The sequence below is a fragment of the Lissotriton vulgaris genome, chromosome 5, assembly GCF_964263255.1.
Source record: "Lissotriton vulgaris chromosome 5, aLisVul1.2, whole genome shotgun sequence".
NCBI lineage: Eukaryota > Metazoa > Chordata > Amphibia > Caudata > Salamandridae > Lissotriton > Lissotriton vulgaris.
Window position 1 is genome coordinate 139,553,565 of NC_141693.1, and position 23,610 is coordinate 139,577,174.

The window sequence follows — 23,610 nt, forward strand, 5'->3', positions numbered from 1 at the left end:
CGCTTGGGTCATTGCCCGTGTGCAGAAAAAAGCTGGTAACCCACGTACATAAAAGGAGGCCCACAGTGAAGTGAGCCATGATAATCGATGTCTCAAACGGGTCATTGCCCGTGTGTAGTGAGGAATCAATGACCTAGTATGCCAGGAGGGACCACTGTGAAGTGAGGTGTGATCATCTTTGTGCTGAAGGGTCATTTCCCTTGTGCAGTGAGGGATTGGCGACCCCGCATGCCTTGAGGGGCTGCCATGGACAGATTGCTGTGCTAAGCGGGCCAAAACCTAATGCGGCGGTGATCCGGTGAGCCCATATGCCAAGAGAAGCTGCACAAAGGAATCTGCTGTGCCGGTAGTACCAGAGCATGTGTCAAGTGGACAAACAGTGACACCATATGCCAGAGGGCGTCACCGGGACCAAGCAAAAAGTGTGACCCGATCACAGTGGGGATGCCCGCAGTACTTGAAATGAAATGAAATGAAAAATTACACTTATATAGCGCATAACCACCCGGAGGCCTCGCAGCGCTTTAGACTGAATACTGTGTCGAGCTACTGGGTAAGTTTAGTACGCTTTTGAATACAGATGAGTTTTTAGGTTTCTCCTAAATGACATTAGATTGTTATTTTGTCTGAGAGTTAAAGGCAGGGAATTCCATAGCTTTGCCGCTGCGTGAGTGAAAGAGCGGCCACCCCAGCGGGCTTTCTTGATTTTAGACATGGTTGCCAAATGCAGTGAAGCCGAGCGAAGGGCTCTGGATGGAAAATACGGTAACACCAGGGGGTACAGGATTGCCGGACCATTTCGATGGAAGGATTTGTGCAAGATGCACATGGCCTTAAACTGTGTTCTGGCAGCCACTGGGAGCCAATGGAGTTCTTTTAAGGCATTCCTTGCTGATTGACAGCGCGGGATGTTGAACAACAGTCGGGCGGCACCGTTTTGGGTAACTTGGAGTCTTTTTGTCACTGCTGCCGGGGCTCCTAGATATAGAACATTTCCATAGTCCAGGCGAGAGAGTATCAGGGCCTGTACCATGACCCTTCTCGCCTGGAATGGAAGTAGAGGGAGCACTTTGCGGAGCATTTTCATTAGCCCCACACATGTGGAGGCAGTTTTGGTAGCTTGGACTGAGAAGTCCAGCGCACTATCAAGCCAGATTCCTAGGCTCTTTATCTGGTCTTTCGGAGGAGGGGGGACACCGAGACATGAAGGCCAGCCAGACGCCAGGGAGGTCGGGGAAGGGTTACCTAGTAGCATGATCTCCGTCTTCTCCCCGTTGAGTTTGAGGTGGGAGAGTTGCATCCACTCAGCAACAGCCTCCAGACAAGGGCCCAGGGTGTTAGACGAACCCTCCTTGTGGTCCAAAGAGAACCTTCACACTACTTCACCCCTACCATTCACCCTGGAACAGACTAAAGAACTTATCCAGTTTCGAGGAGCCTCAATAAACCCTTTTTCACTGCGGCTAAACTAATGTGTGTGAAGAACTTGAAGACCGCTGAGCGCAGCCCTCTTAGGCTGCATGTATTGCAGTCATCCGAACCAGCTGCTGCTGCTACAGCACCCACTTTCAGAAATTCTAGTCGCTCTGATCCTGCAAGTAAGAGTAAGACTGATTTTGGGCCAGTTAGCCCAGGGGAACTTTCTTCCTAGGTAGCGATTCAGCGCAAGAAGCTTTTGACTTTGAAAGTTGGAGTGGCACTCTTAAGACTTCTAGTGGGGCTTGCCCTGAATGTTGCATATAGTGAATGGGAAATAACCACTATTGCTAGAGCGAGGAGAGACTGGGACTTGCCAACCCAAACAATTTTTGAGAGTTAAGTGCTAAAGCAGTACTTGGCCCAGTTGCTCAATTTCCAATTTGGCCCAGTTGCCCCATTTCAAACTTTCACCAGTAGTAAAATAGGTCCAGTTTTCACCCACAAAGGGCAGTATGCATAGACAATGGAAAACACACTGTTGGGAATAGACCTCAGCACCATGTCCATTGATCAGAGGAAGAATTTATGTCGGGTCACAAATTAGAGGAATCCCAGGTATACGGACAGAGAAGTCCTTACTAATTTCATTATGGACAAGTTTGAGACACTTGGCAAAGGGATGATGCTGTTGTTGACTCTGGGGAGGGAACCATTGTTTGAATCCAGGAAGAGAGCGCTGTGGATTCAGGCTCTAGAATACTCTCAGGACAGATCTGTTCCAGATACACATACAGGGTGTTCTCCTAATGCATTTTCTAGAGTTTCACCAAGATATGCAGCACTTTTATTTTCTAGAATACCCAAAAGGTGTACACCCCCTCAAGTTTCTGTCAGCAATTCAAGGAAAACATTTCTTGGTTGGTTTGACTCTAACAGAACCCCTAAACTAGCAGTTGACTCTTCAGAATCTAACACTGAGTAAGAAGGGAAGACCAGAGAGTTCAAAAGGGAGAAGCTGAGACTAGTTCACTGGGAACAAGAGGTGGGAGAGACCGGTAGGAGAAACAGAAGGAAAATGAAAGAGAGCTGCAAACGGAAATGTAGCCCTATAGAGAGAGAAACTTTGAATGGCAGCAATGACAACTCCATCTGGAATGAGTGACTCTACGTCCAGTTCAGGCCAGGTTGTGGCCAAAGTTCCAAAATAACTTGTGCATGTGTATGTGGAAGGGCAAGAGTTTATGGAATGGTTTGTCGCTTGTAATGTATACCGCCTTAAAATAGGGGTCTGAGGCAGATATCCTAATGAGATGCCTTCTTGCTGAACGTCCCTCGGACAAAAAAGGCCACCTGGGGAGACAGGTGCTTCACTACAGCCACAGCTAAATTGTGGAACACCCTCCCACTCCATATCAAATCCGCTCCTACGCTCCTTAAATTTTGAAAAAGCCTCAAAACATGGCTCTTCTCTTCCTCCTAACTCCCCCGTCATACTTTAGGGAGCTCTGTGATCACCAGCGCCGAGACACCCGTATGGGTATTTGTGCGCTTTAAAAATAGCAAAAATAAAATAAAATAAATAAATGCATACCATTGGAAGGGACATTTATCATTGGGATAAATACTGTGGCAGACCAGATGATGTGTGAGCGAATCAAGCAAGCTCTGATTAGATTGTTTGGGCTGAAGCTGGCTCAATAACATTCAGAGATTTCAGGACCACAAGAGAGGGGGTGATGTTCCATTTGAAACTATTGTTCATGGTGTATTGTGTGATTGCAATGAGTGGGTTAGAGGGAAGAATGCCAAGGACATTCAGTTCCTAAACCAGTTAATGGTGAGAATGACTCAAGGAGTTCTGTTGTATACCACTTATGCAATACGTGACTGAATTGATAGAGAGTGATCCAGAGCAACTGGCAGTGTTTGTTGACAAGTAGTTAGCTAACAGGTTTCCCAAGAGGCTAGAGCAGTACTGTTCTAAACCAAACGGGCAGAGGAACTCTCCACAGGCTGGTTCTAAACCAGGGGGTAGGGGCCAGGATAATACTCATGGGACTTGAGAAGGGCCTCAGAAAATTGGTAGTGGTAATGATGTGTTCGGGAAGGAGCATCATGACAAGGGAGGACAGGGAAGCTCATCCAAGTCCAAGGTGATGACTTGCTTCTTGTGCCACAAGGTAGGACAATTTAAGACAGATTGTCAGGTGAAAGACCCAGACCCAACAGCACTTCTGATAGCAAGCATGTTACATGTAGCTGAAGGGACCCTAGAGGGCCCAGTTGTGCTCAACCTAGTAACTATAGACATCTGGGAGAGGGACCTAAATGGTCTGAAGCTCATTCATCCTAACACAATGGGGTTTGTGCAGAAAATTAGTATCATTAGGAGGAAAAATCCTGCCCTAAGAAATACTGGGACCTTCCACACTATAAATGAGAGGAAGTACCTTGGGCCTGAGGAGATACTCCCTGGAACCCAGAAAACAGTGGAGAGGGCATGAAGTATCCACTTACCTGGTTGAGATTGAGCTCAAAAACAAGGAAGTCAGGACTGATGTTAGGGTAAGGGAAACACAAGGTGCTGAATGTGTCTTGGGCAATGATTTTATTGCCCCTGGTTTGGTGCCATGATTAGAAGCATTTATTGCATGGACGATGTCAGCTGGGTTGACCAGAGCGTGGGCTGCACATTAATCTCAGAGTGGGACTGGCATCATTCCAAATTTGAAGGGACTAGGAAAAGGTAGTTTGCAGGAAAGGGCAGATTCTGGAAGACAATGGCCATGGAGGTCATTGCTTCTGCTCCAGAGGGAGGGGGATGAAGAAGCTCTTGAAGCAGACCAGTTGCTGGGGTCTGGAGGGTGTGCTAGCTGCTGGAAGCCATGCATGGGCAGAATACCTTGAGGCACAGGAGGAGTGGCCTACACTTGTGGGACTTTGTAAGGAAGCCCAGGAAAAGGTTAGCAAAGTAGTGGTCAGGAAGCAATATGCTGATTGGGAGGATGGCCTAATTTATAGTTAGCTGGTAAATTCTGAGCTAGGAGCTAGTAAGAGGCTATTGGTACAATTAGTGCACAGGAACTTCCTGTTGTCAGTGCCCATGAAGTGTCTTTGGCAGGACACTTAGGAATTAGAAAGACCCAGTTTAGGTGTGGCCCTTTGTATTATTGACCAGGGACGTGTGAAAATACAGAGCTGGGCTGTAGAACTTGCCCACTTACCATATGGGTGCCGTGTCAGTTCCAAAGACGTTGGCAGCTGTGTGGTGAGAATTTGGACGATGTTGCATCAGCAGGCGTAGATTGCAATGAGGTAGGCAGTTGTGCAGCAAGACTTTGCACTGCTGTGCACCGGATTTGCTGAAACCTTCAGTTAGGCCAGGACGAGCTCTCTCCAATACCAGTGATAGGCCCAGGGTTTTGGGAGGCACCACTTGGTGACCAAGAGCTCACTCCACAGAGCTCAGCAGGGCTCAGCCAATCCAGTACAGCACAGCAGGTAGGTCGGGCCATTGCAAGGATTCCTCTGAAGATTGTTATGTCTCTGTAGCTCTGAACAGGAGGTTAGTCAGCTGACTCTTAGAGTCAATTTGCATGGGATAAAGGAAGCAGGTCCAGTCTTCCTTCTTAGCAAGCAGGGCAGGCCTCAAGCAGCAGGGCAGCAGGGCTTCTTTCTTTTGCAGTATACACAGTACCAGGAGTGTACTGAAGAGTGTGTCTGATGGTCCAATATTTATACCTGGTGCCCAATCTAATGTGGGCGAACCTTCTGGAGTTTCCCCCAGAAGAGGTGTCTGCAATTTCCTGCCTCCCTGACCTGACTTCAGCATAGCCACAGACACAAAAGGCTAGTGTGAAGTTCTTTGTGAGAGAGCAGTGCTTAGCCTATTGATGTGAAAGGAGGGCTGTGCTTAGCTCCACCCCCGCCAGAGCTGGGCCTTCATGCCAACTCCCAGACCATCTATTGTGATGATGTCTGGGAGGAATACACAAAGGCCAACTGCTAACTGGACTTAGGGCCTGATTTAGATATTGGCGGATGGGTTACTCCATCACAACAATGATGAATATCCCGTCAGCCGAAATATAAATCCTATAGGATATAATGGGATATATATTTCGACGGATGGGATATCTGTTACCGTTGTGACAGAGTAACCCGTCCACCAGGATCTAAATCAGGCCCTTGGGCCGGTGACCCAGAAAACAGACTGCATGCATGAAATGGTTATGGCAAGATAATGTCAACTTTATAAAAGTATAATTTTCTGAATTGTGCCCCCAAAAGATTAGAGAGGTGTTAGCATACCTAGACAGACATCAAATAGATGTTGCTCTGCTTCAATAAACGCATCTCCTCAAACAGAAGGCAGAAGGGCTAGGGAAAAGATGGGCGGAAATGGTGGTTGCCTCTTCTTACTCCTCTTATGGCAGAGGTGTCATAGCGTTGATACGAAAAGGGACAAAATTTGTAGGGGAACAGACGCTTATAGATACAAACAGCAGATATATAATGATCACAGGCGTTCTACAGGGTTCGAGAGTAGGTATCATTAACACATATGGCCCCAATGTAGACGACCCTGAATGTTTTCCTAGCCTATGTAATATACTGAGAGATCTGCCAAATATGGAGATAATTTGGGGAGGTGATTTGAATGTCGCACTCGATGATTCATGTGACAGATCCCAGGCAACAACTGAACACCCTCAATGTGCTGTTTCCACTATTTTAAATGGGATGGTGGAGTTACATATGCAAGACATATGGCGAATGCACAACCCACAGTTGCTAGAAAGCACCCACTCCTCCTCCGTGCATCATAGCTGGGCCAGACTTGATTACTGGCTACTCATGGAGCTAGCATGTACATGGACACAGGACGTAAGACACCTTCCAAAAACACTATCGGATCACAAACCTGTCCTGCTGTCTCTTAACGTCCCGGAATACACTTCGCCTCCATTTATATGGCGCTTCAATGCCACGTCCCTCCTCGACCCTCTATATAAAGAAACCATCCTTACATCGATAGAAGATTTTTTTCATATCAAGAAACACTTAGTAGAAAGTGCTGGCACACTTTGGGAAGCCTTTAAGGCGACTGTGAGTGGCATTTGTCTTAGTACCACAGCCTGTATCTTAAAAGATATACGCACGCAATTACGTAATAGCGAGGCTCATATACAGCATGACATTACACATAACGCAACTCTTTTAGGCAAAATCAGGGACAAACTAACAAACTTTAATGAGTTAGCAGACAATGAAATAACATACGTCACCCGCCGACACAAATCCTGCAGGATAGGAGAAGGTGGCTGGCCCGGCAGTAAATTGGCACAAAAACTCTGCGTAGAAAATAAAAAACACACTATACTGAAAATGGTGGTGCTGGGGGCACATCACATTATGACACTCACAGCATTCATGGAACCTTATGGCACGCTGTATGCCGCATGTGACTCGGCGACTCCACAAGAAATTCAAACACATCTGGAGGACATAGCACTAGCGTGATCTCTAATGACCAACGGAAATTCTTAGCACAGCCCATCACATCACCGTAGAGGAAGTACAAGCTGCTATAAAAACAATTCCTAATGGCAATACCCGAGGACCTGATGGCTACATGGGGGAATTCTATAAAGAGTACTCTGAGCTGATCAGCCCACATATTGTGGAAATGTATGATGAGGCTTATAATAACCAAATCCTCCCCCTAGCACTGCATGAGGCACTGATAGTGGCATTATTGAAACTGGATAAAAACTCTGAATATGGTGAATCATACAGACCTCTTTCCCTAATAAATTCAGATGTTAAAATATTAGCTAAGATTATTGTCACTAGACTGCAGCCCTGTATGCAGGTCATAGTCCTACTGGATCAATCCGGTTTTATACCAACCCGATCAACATCACACAACCTTTGCACCATATTTGCACTACTACATCAATTGAATCATGAGTTGGAGGCTATGGCTGTGCTTCTTGATGCAGTCAAGGCCTTTAACTCTATTGAGTGGACGTATTTTTTGCAATTCTGCCGAGGATTGGACTCCCACCCATGCTATTGAACTGGGTTAAATTGATGTATACTAAACCAACTGCACGTATCTAGGTGAATGGACACATCTCTGACGCTATACATATATAAAGGGACACAAGGTAGGGCTGCCCACTATCCCCTTTGTTAATCTACATTGCACTGGAACCCCCAGCCTGCAAAATACGCCAACAATACGCACATACTGCCTTACGATTCCAACTCTGTCCCATTGGCATTTCATTGTTCGCTGATGATATGGTACTATGTATTTGAGACCCACGAAGAAATTTGGAGCTGGTTCTTAGAGAATATATTAAATTTGGTTGGCAATCCGGCCTACAGATACATTGGATCAAATACGCTGTACTGCCCTTGACTGAAATTACAAAACTACAACAAATGGAATTCCAACTTGTATGGCAAGAAGACCCCATTAAATACTTAGGTATTTGGATTCATTGCGACCCTGAAATAGTGTTAAGAGCGAATTACGGCACTGCCATAGATAAAATTGATGCAAAAACAACAGTTGATGGACAGAATGCAGAACAATATCATACATTCACCCCAGTACAGAGATCTGGGCCTAAATCCATCGTTTTTTACTCACCACACCACCCCAGTTCAGACATGGCCACATGCAAATCAGCCTTGACCCTTTGTAATGTAATGTAATGTAATGTAATGTAAAAATTACTTTTAAAGTGCAGCTAACACCTAGCTGTTTCTTGGCGCTCGAGCAAACAGGGGGAAACCATTAGCAACACATGGGTATTAGCAGAAAGCATTACGGAACAAATAGGTTTTAAGAAGAGATCTAAAATGTGCATAGGGAGAAACAACTCTGATATTCAGAGGAAGTGAGTTCCAAAAAGAAGGGGCAAGAAAAGAAAATCTTGAACCTCCATGTTTCTTGCGTTTAAAAACAGGGACATTAAGTAAAGCAAGATGGGAGGAACGAAGATTATGGACAGGAACATAAGCGTGCAGCAGTGAAGAGATAAAGGAAGGACTCAAGCCGGCAAGGGATTTGAAAATAATACAGCCAAGCTTGAATTTGCACCGCTCGGACACGGGGAGCCAGTGAAGGGACTTTAACAAGGGACTGATGTGGCAGTGCCTGGGCTGATGATGAATGAGGCGTGCAGCTTGGTTCTGACTGAGCTGCAGCCTCTTCATCAAGTAGGATGGAATGCCTACATAGAGTGAATTGGCATAGTCAATTCTTGAGATGAATAATGCCAGCAGAACTAAGGTAAGTGCTTCAGTGGTCAAGAAGCGGGATATCTTCCGGATTTTTTGGAGCTGAAAAAACCTGGAGGAGACTACAGCATTAATCTGGGGCTTCATTGTGAGATCGTTGCTGATGATCACACCCAGACTTTTTGCTGAGTCGACTGGATTGGGGGGAGAGCCTAGGCACGCCAGCCATAAGGTGGATTTCCATGGGTTGGCGGCACCCCCGACAAGAACCAGTTCGGTCTTGTCGGGGTTAAGCTTCAGATGGTTGGCCCCCATCCAGTCACTGATGTGGCAGAGGGTGGACTGAAAGGTGTGAATAGACTCCTCCGAGCCATCAATGTTAAAAATCAGCTGAATGCCATCCGCGTAGTTGAATGCGGTGACATGACTGCCTCATAGGGACCGGATAAGAGGGGTCAAATATAAATTAAAAAGAAGGGGGGATAAAGAGGAACCCTGCGGAACGCCACAGGTTAGACCTACCCTGTCAGCGGTAAACTGGGAGAGCCAGACCGCCTGATGGCGGTTGGACAAAAAGGAGCGAACCCAGCCCAGAGCGGTGCCCCGGATGCCGGCCTCCTCGACACGGTCGACCAAGATGTTATGGTCGACCGTGTCAAAGGCGGCCGATAAATCCAGGAGCACCAGAACCTGGCTGATGTTAGAGTCCGCTCTTCTCCGCAGTTCTTCCATAACTGAGAGTATAACTGACTCTGTAGAATGGGCGGGTCTAAAACCAGCCTGTTGGGAATCGAGATATTGGGAGAGCTCAATGAAGGAGCTCAAAGTGTTGGTCACATGAGACTCCAGCACTTTGCTGAGGTAAGGAAGGAGGGAGATGGGGCGAAAATTGCTCATAATTGTTGGGTCTGCCGTAGGTTTTTTTAAAATGGGCACGACCTCAGCCACCTTAAAGGAACTGGGAACTAAACCAGAAGACAGGGACGGATTCAGGAGTCTCAAGGGAGGAAGCGGACAGGCTGTAAAGGCCTCGCGCAAAATCGTGTCAGCGGCATACCCTCGCCGCCATTGACGCTCAGCCTGCCTAAGCTCAAATTTTTGAGCTTTAAGGTCTTCAGTGAACCATTTTTGTGCGTCATGTGGGCGTTTAAGCTTAATGTGTTTAAGCGGGGCAACAACATTACTGGCTGTTACAAGCCAGTTCGTAAGAGCTAAAGCTTGGGTGTCGATAGAGGTAGTAGAGTTGGTAACAGGGGGGGAAGAGGGGGGACCCTTTGCCTCATGGGAACAGTCCAGCCCAAACTGCCAAGCCATGTCTTCCCTGGACCGGAATCAAGCATCCTAGGACCGGGTTCTGGCTTTCAGCCGTCTTCAGCCAGGATAGCTTGACTCCAGTGGCGTGGAGAGCACAGGACTCACGTCGGAGCATACCCGTCCCACTCGGGGTGACAAATGCAGAAATAACAGTTGATGGACAGAATGCAGAACAATGACATTCATTCACCTCAGTACAGAGATCTGGGCCTAAATCCATCGTTTTTTTGCTCACCACACCACCCCAGTTCAGACATGGCCATATGCAAATCAGTCTTGACCCTGTGCCTCATGGGAACAGTCCAGCCCGAACTGCCAAGCCATGTCTTCCCTGGACCAGAATCAAGCATCCTCGGACCGGTTTCTGGCTATCAACCGTCTTCAGCCAGGATAGCTTGACTCCAGTGGCGTGTAGAGCATGGGACTCACGTCTGAGCATACCCGTCCCACTCGGGGTGACAAATGCAAAAACAACAGTTGATGGACAGAATGCAGAACAATGTCATACATTCACCCAAGTACAGAGATCTGGGCCTAAACCCATCGTTTTTTTGCTCCCCACACCACCCCAGTTCAGACATGGCCATAGGCAAATCAGCCTTGACCCTGTGCCTCATGGGAACAGTCCAGCCCGAACTGCCAAGCCATGTCTTCCCTGGACCGGAATCAAGCATCCTAGGACCGGTTCTGGCTATCAGCCATCTTCAGCGAGTATAGCTTGACTCCAGTGGCGTGGAGAGCATGGGACTCACGTCTGAGCATACCGTCCCACTCGGGGTGACAAATGAAAAAATAACAGTTTATGGACAGAATGCAGAACAATGTCATACATTCACCCCAGTACAGAGATCTGGGCCTTTATCCATCGTTTTTTGCTCACCACACCACCCCAGTTCAGACATGGCCATATGCAAATCAGCCTTGACCCTGTGCCTCATGGGAACAGTCCAGCCCGAACTGCAAAGCCATGTCTTCCCTGGACCGGACTCAAGCATCCTAGGACCTGTTTCTGGCTATCAGTCATCTTCAGCCAGGATAGCTTGATTCCAGAGGCGTGGCTTGGTGAGCAAAATAACGATGGATTAAACCCAGATCAGTGACTGGGGGTGAATGTTTTGCCATTGTGCAACATTCCGTTCATCATCTTATGTGTTTTGCTATAGATAAAATTGAAACACAAATAGTTGGATGGATCACCCTCCCTCTCTTCCTAGCAGACCGAATATCCCTCATAAAAATGTTGGTACTACCTAAATTACTAAACCTCTTCAAGAAAATCCCTATAGACCCGCCTGGCCCGGTATTCCAAAGACTCCAAGCCAACCTCATGAAATGAATATGGGCTGACAAACAAGCAAGGATCAGTTTGCATACACTAACCTTACCATACACCTCTGGTGGTACCTGACCTATTTTTATATTATTTATGTGCTCAGGCACAATATGCATATTATCGGTACCATCCAGTTCGATAATGCCACACCTGGCAGTGGAAGATGGGGATGCCAATCCCATCAAATTAGCATACGTACTGCCACATCAGCGAAAGCACTTATCCAAACATGAAACTAACATGGTATAAATGACGTCTGCTGCATGACAGCGTATTAGTCAGATGACTAACAAAACTCTGTTCTACACACCAAACATGCCATTAGCATAAGACCCCTCCTTGTCGGTCACCCAAGACAGAGGTGCTATGAAGTTACTAGAATGGGTGGGAATTACGGTAATGGGTGATCTGCATATTAATGTGACTTTTGTCACCACAGATGATCTATCATATGTAAGTAATCAGACTATGCTATTCAAATTCACTTATCACAGACTCTGTGAAGCAATAAAACAACTGTACCCTATCTACCCTGCTTAACCCCCTATGCTTGTATCATTACAGTTACTCATCACCAACCCGTAAAACACGCATATGGGAGCGAACCTCTAAAGGACCCTATAGGCTGAAAAAAGGTAGTGGCACGTTAAAGGCCCTTGACAAATGGAACAAAATACTGGACACATCCTTAAGCGAGGCAGATTGGCAATCATGCTGTGCACTTACTGAATTGCTTACTCCCAATGGGAACTTATGTTTTATACATTATAAATACATGCATCAGGCTTACCATACCCCATACAAACTGCACAAAATGGTTTTCGAGATAATGCTAAGTGTAACAGATGTGGTCTAGACCAAACTGATTTTGTTCATCTGGCTTGGCACTGTAGCCAGGTGTGTATATATTGGGAACAAGTGGTGAACCTTTTGGGGGCTATTTGTAACTGTAAAATGGTTTGCACACCACAACTATACTAATTGGGCCACCTGATACCATTGAAATTCGCAAAGCAAACATTTGCTGCCATAGCACTACTTTTTGCAAAACCCAGAGTGGTAATACATTGGGACAGAGTAAAAAAGCACCCAAGGTGAAATGCAGGGCAATGGACTCCATTTACTGCAAAGACAATTTCTAAATATATGCAGAGAAGCTGCCTGCAGCTGCCAAACCTAACTTTTGCGAACCTCATACCACTTATTTGTGTGCACACCCTGATTTGTTCTCAAAAGATGTATAATGTGTACAATTGATCTAACTTCAATCTACGGATATACTGTCTGGCTGACACTATGGACAATGTGATGTGATGTGCTGTGTATTCTCTACTGTGCTTTCTCAGACATGTCGGAAATGTTTGTTGTTATTGTCATGCATTTTTATAAAACTTTAATTTAAAAAAAAGCTGGTTTATCTAGCCCTTCAGGAATAAGAACCTTTGCCACGGTATGTTCTCTTTGCTCCCCACATACACACCTTATTTCAATTGACTGTTCTGGAAGAACAATTTCTACACACTGTTTTGCCATTAACTTGTGCAGGCAGTATGGTAGTATGGTATATGATAGCTTTCTGGCATGGAAAACCAATTTTCTGACCACCCCAAATGCCATAAGCTTCTCTTTATTTTTCTTTGGGCACAAACTAGTGATACGTCCTCAACTGCCACAGTCAATACATTGAGGACCTCGCTGCAGTATTGATTTCCCCATTGTTTTACAAAGTAGTTTCGTCAACAATTATTGACTTCATCAGGGCTAAAAATAACAAAGAAACAGGATTATTTACATATGTACAGTTCAAGTCACACACAGTGTCAAGGCACACAATATTGCCACCAACAGTGACTTAGTGTAGCAAGATCTTTGGCACAATTTGATTTATTCAATGTGGGCAGGCACTAACCAGGAAAGACACTTTCCCTACATTCATGCAGTTCATAGTGACAGAAATGATCAAGCAATACAATAATGCCACCACCAGAGCCTTAGTATTCCACAATGTTTGATTTTTATTCACTCATTTGTGGGTAAGCTTGTGAGGAAGAAAAACATTCCACCGAATATTATTAACCATTGTTCACGATTTGCGAGTTCATTGTATTTGTAAAAAAGAGATTCAATACAGAGTAATCATATTAGGTAAAGATCATAGGGTCAGGGTAGTCACATATTGGAACCCTCAGGCAAAAGAAAAGAAAACATGCCTGGTAATCTCAATTGAATATAATCAGCAGCATGTACATGCTGTTACCTAGAACATTACAGATCCACCCTAATATAAGGGAGGAGTACTCACCAACCATGTAATAATTACTTTGCGAAGGGTCCTTCGAATACCTGTAATCAACCCAAGCATACGTCCATTATGACATTAATAGGTATTAGTATATCAAAGCTAACAGGACCTCTGAGGAGAGGGCATATAAAATAGTTACGGTTCACTTATAAAGAGTAGTGCTGATCATCCATTGTTAACTTAAGACAAAATCCTAAACTTACTAGTTTTGGTATTCACAGAAGTTAGGATTTTGTCTTAAGTTTGTCTTAAGACAGACTTAAGACAGACTTAAGACAAACTTAAGTTAGTATTTTGTCTTAAGTCTGTCTTAAGACAAACTTAAGACAAAATCCTAACTTCTGTGAATATCAAAAGTAGTAAGTTTAGGATTTTGTCTTAAGTTAGTTCTGTGAATTGGGCCCCCAGTTCCCTATTACTCCCACGGGGGTCTCTAACTACATGGTCAATTCCACAGAATCTAAAGAGTTTCCCATTGTCATTGTTACACTCTCATTCTGTGGTGTTTTCACTATTGCAAGTCTACTACTCTTCCCTGTCCCACCGTTTTCTCTCTCAAAGAATTTTCCTCTTTATAACTCCATCTCTTTTGAGCTTGAGTAAAGGACGAAGCAATCTCAACAGCTGGATTTATTCTAAAGCTGCTATGCTGTTTCACCTATCTCTGTTCCTGAGGGGAATTAGAACATTTTGAAATTGCTCTGAATAGATTGTCCCCTCATTCTCTTTCCCAGGGGTTCGATCTTCTTCCTCCTCAGAATGTGGTTGTGTTATCCACAGATGCCATTGCCTTGGGTTGGGTGATGTGATGGGTGCCTCCAAGGCTCAGGGTCGGTGGTCCCATTTCGAGTCTCTCCAGTCCTCGAACTGGGAGGAGTTGAGGGCGGTTTGGTTGGCTCTTCAGTGGTTTGCTCCTCTCCTTCTGGGCCATGCTGTATCGGTGCAGACCGACAACCAGGTTTTTCGGGCTTATGTCAATCATCAAGGGGGCATGTGTCCGCCTCTGTTTCTCCTCTCCAGGATGATTGGGCTTTGGGCCGACCAGAATCTCTTGTCTCCGACGGCGGTCTGTCTTCCGGGGAAGGAGAATGGGCCTGCGGACTCTTTGAGCAGGGTGTTCCCCTCTTCGGTGACTATGTGTCTGTCCCCGGATGTGTTCGATCTGATTGTCCACCGGTTCCGTCTTCCTTGGTTGGATCTTTTTGCCTCGAAGGATTCTGCCCTTCTTCCTCGGTTTTGCAGACTCGTTCCCTCCTGGTTGGCGTGGGTGATCGATGCTTTCTCCGTTCCGTGGTCACTGGGTCTCCTGTTTGCCTTCCCTCCGTTTGCATCGATTCCACGGGTCCTCCGGAAGGTTCATTGGACCGGGCGGAAGTTCTTCTGGTTGTGCCGGAGTGGTCTCGTCAGTCTTGGTTTCCCCTGCTTCTGACCTTGTCTGTTTGCCCCAATTAGAGGTTTCCCCTGTGTCCCACGCCTCTGCGGGCTCCTCTTCTCAGGGTTGCCTCCCTGCGCCACCTCCGGCTGGGGGTTTGGCACTTGAGAGGTTGAGTTTGTTGGGTCAAGGTTGCTCAGTTGAGGTTGCAAGGTGCCTCCAGTTGTCTCAGTGCCCTTCCACCTTGAAGCCCTATGACCATCATTGGATGAACTTCTCCTCCTGGTGTCTTGGGAAGGGTCTCTCTTCTTCCTCCTGTCAGGCTGTGAGGGTGCTGGACTTCTTGCGGGATGGGCTCATCTTGGGGCTCGCTGTCTCTTCCCTCCGTGCGCAGTGGGCTGCCATTCTTGCCTTTCGAGGTTCCTTTGTGTCCTCTGTCCCACCGTTGGTGGGTCGTCTTTTTGCTTCAGCATCTTGTCTCTCACTGTCCTGTGCCAGCCTGGGATCTTCCCCTGGTTCTCCAGGCCTTGACGGGTCCCCCTTTCGACCTTTGGTCTCAGTGGACCTTAAGTTCTTTTCTGCTAAGGTTCTTTTCCTGGTGGCCATTACTTCGGGGTGGAGGGTTGGTGAGATTGGGGCTTTGATGCCTTCATCCCCCTTTTTGCGTTTTTGCACTGACAATGTCATTCTCCGTCCCAGTCAGTTTTTTCTGCCCAAGGTGTTGTCGTCTTCCCACTGTCAGGAGGATATTGTTCTCCCTGCTTTTTTTCCGGATCCTGCCTGTCCAGAGGAGTTGGTCCTCCATTCTTTGGATGTGCTGCAGTCTCCCTGCATCTACTTGGATCAGATACTGGTTTCCGTAAGGTGGATTCCTTGTTTGTCACCTATGGCCTCTCTGGGCAGGGTCTTCGTCCTTCCTTGTTCACCTTGACTCGTTGGGTCAAGGGTGCTGTGGTTTCAGCCTACGGTTCTGGCCACTGCCCTCTTCCCTCTTCTTTTCAGGGTAGGTTGGCCAGGGGCGTCTCCTCCTCCTGGGCCATGTTCGAGGGAGACTCCTTGAGAGACATTTGTAATGCTGCCACATTGCCTTCTCCCCATACGTTTGTTTCCCATTATTGTCTTCAGTTGGGGATGGCTGCCTCTGCTGCCTTTGACTCTCATGTTTTGTCAGCTGTACATTGTTTATGATTTGTACTGCTTTCTGTTGATTAAATGGACCTGTTTTTTAGCACTTTCTGGTCTGCTTTATTACAATCACTGTGTGCTTGGGTATGGGCTCACTGTTAAGGAATGGGATGGGAAGACAGGACGAGGAGGTAATGCCCGGTTAATCACCGGTAATATTTATTACTCCGAGTCCTGGTCTTCCCATTCCATTCCTGATCCCTTCCCTCCCTCCCTGTTTTGGGTTTTTGGGTGATTGTTTTTCTTTCTGGGTTTTCTTTGGTATTTTCAGGATGTTCCTCTGACGCACTTCCCCCTTTATGGTCACCTGGTAGTGGCGCCATGTCGGGGGAGGTGCGAAAAGCTTGGCTAGGTAGTAGGTTTCTGTGGAGCAGACTTGCTGCTCACTGTTAAGGAATGGAACGGGAAGACCAGGACTCGGAGTAATGAATATTACCGGTGAGTAACCGGGCATTGAACAGCACCAAAGTTATTAGTGGGTGAAACGTTAAGTGCCCTATTTATTTTTGCCCCCACCCACAAATCTTTTCAAAGCTTGACATAACCAACGGTAAGTGAAACTTGAAAAACATTTACCAATTTTTGTGCAGATTCAAATTTGTTAGCACTATTTTTTCCCCTTACTTACTAATAACTTTTAAAAATCACATTTCTTCTTGTTGCATTTTTGTCATGTTGGTGTCATCGTGTTTAATACATTTTACTATATATTTGGGAATCTGCAACCCAGATGGTATGACTTTTGGTGGCCTGCGGAAATGGGGGAACTGCCAAAACCAGTTCAGAAGGCGAAAAACCTGGGGCTGCTGATCGATTATAAACTCACATTATCTCAGCAGAGCAATGCCATCATGTCCACCTCCCATTTTCTGATCAAGAAATTGAAGAAGATTCTACCTTATATTCCTGTTGACTCCAAAAGGATGGTAGTGACCACACTCTATTTATTTGTCGATTTATTGAGCGCAGTTGCTGCCCAGGGGCGTCCAAGCGCTGAGTTTAGACAGAGACGTGACGGAGCACAGGAGGAACTAGAAGGGCTTCCTGAATAGTATGGTTTTCAGTTTTCTGCGGAATGAGAGTAGGTCGGGTGTGGATCGAAGATCAAGGGGGAGGGCATTCCACAGCTTGGCGGCGTTCAGTGAGAACATCCTGCCACCGGACCTGGCTCTCTTTACTCTGGGTACCGCTGCTAGAAAAGCACCGGTAGACCGGAGGTTCCTATTAGGATGGTAAGGGGTGACAAGGCTGGTGTTGATTGCTGATCCAGTCTTCCAAAAAGCCCGATGTGTGATACACAGAGCCTTGAATGCCACTCTCTGTCTCACAGGCAGCCAGTGAAGGCTTTTCAGTCCCTGTCTAACGGACTGAGACCGTGGAAGCTGGAGTATGGTACGTGCTGCGCAGTTTTGTACCACCTGCAGCTTTCGGAGAGTCATCTCAGGCGCCCCCAGGTATAGGGCGTTGTTTGAGTCTAAACGGGACTGGATGAGGCCTTGTACCGCCACCTTCTTGGCATCTAGAGGTAAAAGTGGAAGGACCTTCCTCAGCGTTCTTAATAAGCCAAAACAGGTGGCAGACAACTTGGTGGCCTGAGTGGAAAAGGAGAGTTTGTGGTCTAACCAAACACCCAAGCTTTTAACACTGTCCTTGGGGGTAGGGGGTGCTCCTAGACCGGCGGGCCATAGGGAAGAAAAGGATAGTGGTGAGGCTGGGCCTAGGAGCATAAGTTCAGTTTTTCCACCGTTCAGTTTGAGGGAGGAGTTGGTCATCCACTCCCTCACGCTCTCCAGGCAGTTCAGCAGGCCAGCCGAGGCTTGCCCACCGTTCTCTTGGGCCAGTGAAACCACTAGCTGGGTATCGTCGGCGTACGACACGATTTTAATGCCGTACGGTTCTACTACCCCAGCCAGCGGTTTCATGTAGGCGTTGAACAGTACAGGGCTCAGTGATGAGCCCTGCGGAACTCCACAGCTGAGAGGCTTGATGGTAGATGTTGTTTTGCCATCAAAGATGTGGAAAGATCTGTCAGCCAGGAAGGAACTGAACCATCTTAGTGCGTTTCCCGAGACTCCGATGTTCTGGAGACGGTTCAGCAGAGTGGCATGGCTGACCGTATCGAAGGCAGCACTTAGATCAAGGAGGATCACTGCCACTGATCCCCCCTGATCCAGTATCCTTCGAGACTCTTCGGTAACTGCTAGCAAGGCGGTTTCAGTCCCGTGGCCAGGTCTAAAGCCTGTCTGGGAGGTATGCAGTAGGGAGTGATTCTCTAAAAACTGAACCAAGAGAGCATTTATGTGTTTTTCCAGCACCTTGCCAGTCCATGGGAGCAATGAGATGGGGCGATAGTTGGAGTGATCGTCAGGGTCCAAATTAGGTTTTTTTAGGAGCGCTCGTACAGAGGCTTGCTTCCAGGCAGTGGGAACTGTACAAGTGGACAGAGATGAGTTTAGCAGTTCCAGGACTACAGGAAGGATAACATCGCCTGCCTGCAACAGGATTTCTGGGGGGGCTGGGTCGCGAGGGGAGCCCGACTTAACCTGGCGAGCCACTTTCTCTAAGGTGACAAGGTCCAGGAGATCAAAGTTAGACTACTGCAACGGACTCTACCTAAATATGCAGAAAGAATATCTTTAAAAGATTCAGATGATTCAAAACGCAGCCGCAATACTACGACTAAATGTCCTTAAATATGAGTCTGTAGCCAAGGAAATTCGAAGACTTCACTGGCTCCCGGTGGCGCATTGTATTAAGTTCAAGGTGCTATGCCTAGCTTACAAGGCTTTGAACAACACCGGATCAATGTTTCTCAAAAATCTCTTTTCCTAGTCTCACCTAGTCAAACAACTATGCTCTTCAGGCGCCAAACTCATGAGGGTTCCAAGGATCTGAACCTCATGCTGGGGTGGCCGTAGCATCTCGTACGGCACAGCAAAACTATGTCATAAACTTCCATCTGATAGCAGAAACGCTTGCTCACTCACCTCTTTCAGAACGGAACTTAAAACATGGCCTTTTCAGAATTCGTTGCTTTCACCCTGGGCTTATGACAGTCTTAGTGCCAAGACACCTCCTGGTATTCATGCGCTCATGTGCTAAACTGCCTTCAGGACAGGCTGAAAAGAGGGTGCTGAAGTGAAAAGAAATGAGGTGTAAGATATGCAGATGGACAAGATATAGAGAGAAAAATGATGTGCATGTCTAGTCAGGGCCGGCTTTAGCGCTGGTGGCGCCCATTGCGACAATCTATTTTAGCGTCCCACCCCTCATTGCCTCCTCCTCAGATCTCTCACTATAACCCAGCAAGAGGGCCTCTCATCTCTCCTTAGCCCTTCTCTTGCATACATTTCATTTGTTTTAAAACGCTGGTAAAGGCTAACTTTGCTAACCACTCAGCTATCCTGTCACGATCCGCTGTTCTGGAAAGGCGCTGGCTGAGCGCTATGGATAAACTACAATTCCCGGCATGCTTGAGCAGCGCGTTACGCAAATTACGCGACTCCGCTCGCGCATGCCCGGAAGTAAAAGCCGGCTCGATGAGGCAGACGCTGCTAATAATTCTCTACCTCTACGCATTCGGACCACAGCAGAAGTGGTAAGATTGTTCTGGTATTGTTCCTTCATGACTTTGGGTTGCACCCCGCTCCGGATTTGGATGCAGACAGTGAAGGTCTGAAGGCGCTATTTCTGTTATTTGTGATTACATTAACTGCCGGTTCTGAACTCTATGCTACAGAGACCTGGTTAAAGTCTTGGATACATTAAGGCAAGGTTGCCTGTGTACTTGTTCATTTCCCTCTCCCCCTGTTGGTCGGGTCGCGCAGTCCGCCGTCCCTTGCGGGGAGGAACATCGACTCTTGAAGAGTGATCCCCCATCAGCGGTATACACCTGTTACAACGCAACTTTTACAACTACCTACCATTACAACGCAACTTTTACAACGCATACCATTACAGCGCATTGCGCTGGGGGGCACTCTAGGATAGGGAATAAGTTTAATTTACTATCCAACACCTTCCCTAGTGTCCACGGGGACTGGAGTTGGAATAGTAAATTATACTTACCACTATCCAGCACCTCTAAGCGCTATGCGTTGTAATGGTATGCCTTGTAATGGTCGCGTTGTAATGGTAGGTAGTTGTAATGGTATGCGTTGTAACATCATATATCCCCCATCAGCTCTTGTATTCTAAGAACCGCATTGTGCCTGAGTGGGGGTAAAGAACTTTTGTGGCGTTATCAAGTGCCTGGGGCCACTTCAAGTTGTGTTGGGAATCAAAACCCTACCTCGCTACACCCTTGGATTAAAGCGGGGCTTTATCTTGGCACGCAACAACTATTGGAGTCAGACGACGTTAAGAAGCATTAACCCCGTCTGTTTTTATGTTATGTTTTTCCACACGACTTTTATTTATCCTGTCTATATAGGAGAGAGGAGCTAAGGAGTTTCTGTCTGTGGGTTTGGTTACACAATAAGAAGCTATCTCTTAGGTATATTGGAGTACAGGAATTATAGAATTGCATAATAAGAGATGTGTGTTCTACTCAAACCTACTTTTCTTGTTTTCCTCTCCTAGTCAGCCAAAGCCCTGGTTCCACCCTTAACCTCACCATATAGTAAATCAACCGTATTTTCCTTTACAGGTAGGAAGAGGGGATTCTAAGTAGGGTACAAGGGAGTGGAGGTGTTTAGAATGCATTGAAAGGTATGTCATTGTTATTGTGTCTTGAATATCTCCTATTATCATTTCAAGTCTCCCTCCCTGCTGTCCCCTTCCTTTCCTTCCCTCGCTTGATTATCCTGGTAGTCTGTGTGTTTCACTTCAGACTCCGGGGCCGTCAAGAGGTGGAACCCTTATAGCATCGGCACAATTCTGAAGAGAACGGAAGACGAAGCCTGACATATCCCCTTTAAATACAGATATGTTTTTTTGCAGCAGGCATATTAACCCTCTGTGCTACTTTATGGTGTGTCAAAACTGCACTAGACAAAACTCCAATCTCTCTCTCTAGCAGGAACATTAATCACAGGTGTTATCTTGACATTTGTATTGCTGCCTGAAAGCTGGAAGCAAGAGGAACTCTGCATCATCTGCTTTTAAATCATGTTGTTGCTGAATGCAGTGCCCCCAGCGGAGATCAGTGCCCAGTGCGGCCGCACTGATCACACTGCTCTAAAGCCGGCCCTACATAGAGTGAACATTACAGGGGAGATTGAGGAACTCTGAAGACCATTACCCTTTCCACAGCCCCCAGTAACGTTTAATTCACAGTTTCAGAACAAAAATATTTTTCAACATTAATTATTTACAACAAAGTCATTGTTGGTACTCATTTATATTAAACAGCAAACAACTCACATCTGGCCATATTCTTAGCCACTTAGGGCATTACATCAAACACACAAAAGGTGACGGGAGGATACTTGCACCTTGTCTTACCACTGCCAAGGTAGGCCAGGACACAGGTCCCTTGCTCATCGTGGCTGTGAAATAAAGCAACACCTGACGGACAGTTGGGCTGGACCGTTCCGATTGGAGCAGGGTCAATGCTCATTTGCATATGGCTGGGTGTAATCTGTGCTGGCACGGTATACAAAAGAATGATGGGTTGGGCTGCTAACCCGAGTGATTGCCAGCAGTTAGACTATTGCAAGCTATCTCCCATCACCTTTTGTGTGTTTAAGAAGTTGTCTGCCAGTGTACCACTTCAGGCCTCGTTGTCCACAACAGCCATGTCCTGGGTGTACACAGCCATTTCTGGTCTGTTGTGAGAAGTGGTGTCTCTAGTGCTTGCCCTTGTTTCCCGTCTGTCTCAGCTACACACACTTGTGCACCTAAACGTCACATCCAGCTAAGCCTGACAGTTCAGTGCCTGAAAATCATGACCTCACCAACTTTCTACAAAGAACAGAGGCTACTCTTTGGGCACAGACCTGCACTCTGGGATTCTCTGCCCGGAAGCGCTAAACCTCTCAACAGCTTCCTTCTCCTAACCTGGTTGAAATTTCAATGAGGGTTATTTACAAGCCTTGCAAATGCAAAGGCTTTGTTACTGGTGTTTATGAGATGCACTGTGCTTTACTCTGCAATTCTGCAAAACCTTCATTGTGCGGAAAGGAGGTCTCCACCACTTGACCTCCATCTACCTACCACTGGGATCCTGCTCAAATGCCCAACACTCATTACTGCTGCTTGGAATGGGGAAGATCTATGGGCTTTGGACCTGTCCCTTCCACCTCTCCTCTCACCACTCTTGACCTGGGGCGAGCTGGAGGATGAGGCGGACGGCATGTCCCAGCAACACCATGACCGGTGCTCTCGATGGAACTTTGACAATGCCCCCTGGGTTGAAACCATAACTGTCTGTACAAACCGCGGTGCCCGAACAACCTTGGCCGATGCCCGGTGGAGCTGCTATAGAGAAGTTTGGCTCTGGTTCACCCCTCGGCTGTCACCTAGCCAGCCAGACATCAGACATCGTTTTCCTCGCCTCCCCGTTGTGTTTCCTACCTGCATTCCTTACCCCTCTTTATCATTCCCCCTCTACCTTTTCACTCCACATAAGATGTGTATACGTGCTAATAACTCACATTATTGTGTAATCTCATGTTTTTTCTCTTATGTCTATACTTGGCTGCGTAATTATATAACATGTAACTCGCTGATCCTCATGTAAAGCGATCGGATACCTCTGGGTATAGCCAGCGCTATATAAAACTTTACAAATAAATAAATAAAAATATGATACATTGGCTCTCTAAGTTAAGCCTGTCTGCTTGTAAATGTGAATCAAGATACACACACACACACACACACACACACCCACACACACACTCACAAACACATATTACCCAGTAGCAGTCACAACTAGTTAGTTACAACAGTTAGGACCATGGTTCCATAGGAAAAACATTTAATGTTGGCTTATAACTTTAGCGTAATTTGACAATCTTTAGGAAACTTGCCCAAAAAAGGTCTCATCTACCTCACCTGCTTCGTGGAGAGTTTTGGGATGATCTATCAAGGGGGGGGCCTGAGAAAAACTTGTTTTCCCATTTCTATTTCCATAGGAAAATTGAACAGCGAAACTGCAAAAACTGTTTAATGGAATTACACCTAATTTGGAAGTAAGATAGAACCTTTTTGTGAAAGGGTGTAGATCTGCTAAGTAGTTTTGGTAAAATTAAGGTTCAAAAACATCTGTGGATCCACAGAGCGCACATATGTTAAGATCAGATCTGATTGACTGCCTCCACATCACAAAGGTAGGGGGCTGTGTAGGGGTACCCTGTCCAGACCCAGGTGGACCCCCATGGGTCAAAAAAGTTATTATTTTTTTAGTCATTGCTGTGGATCCACTAAGGATACATGGAGCCGATAAGAAAAATGGCTGTCTCATGCCTTTTTTGTAAAGCCCACTGG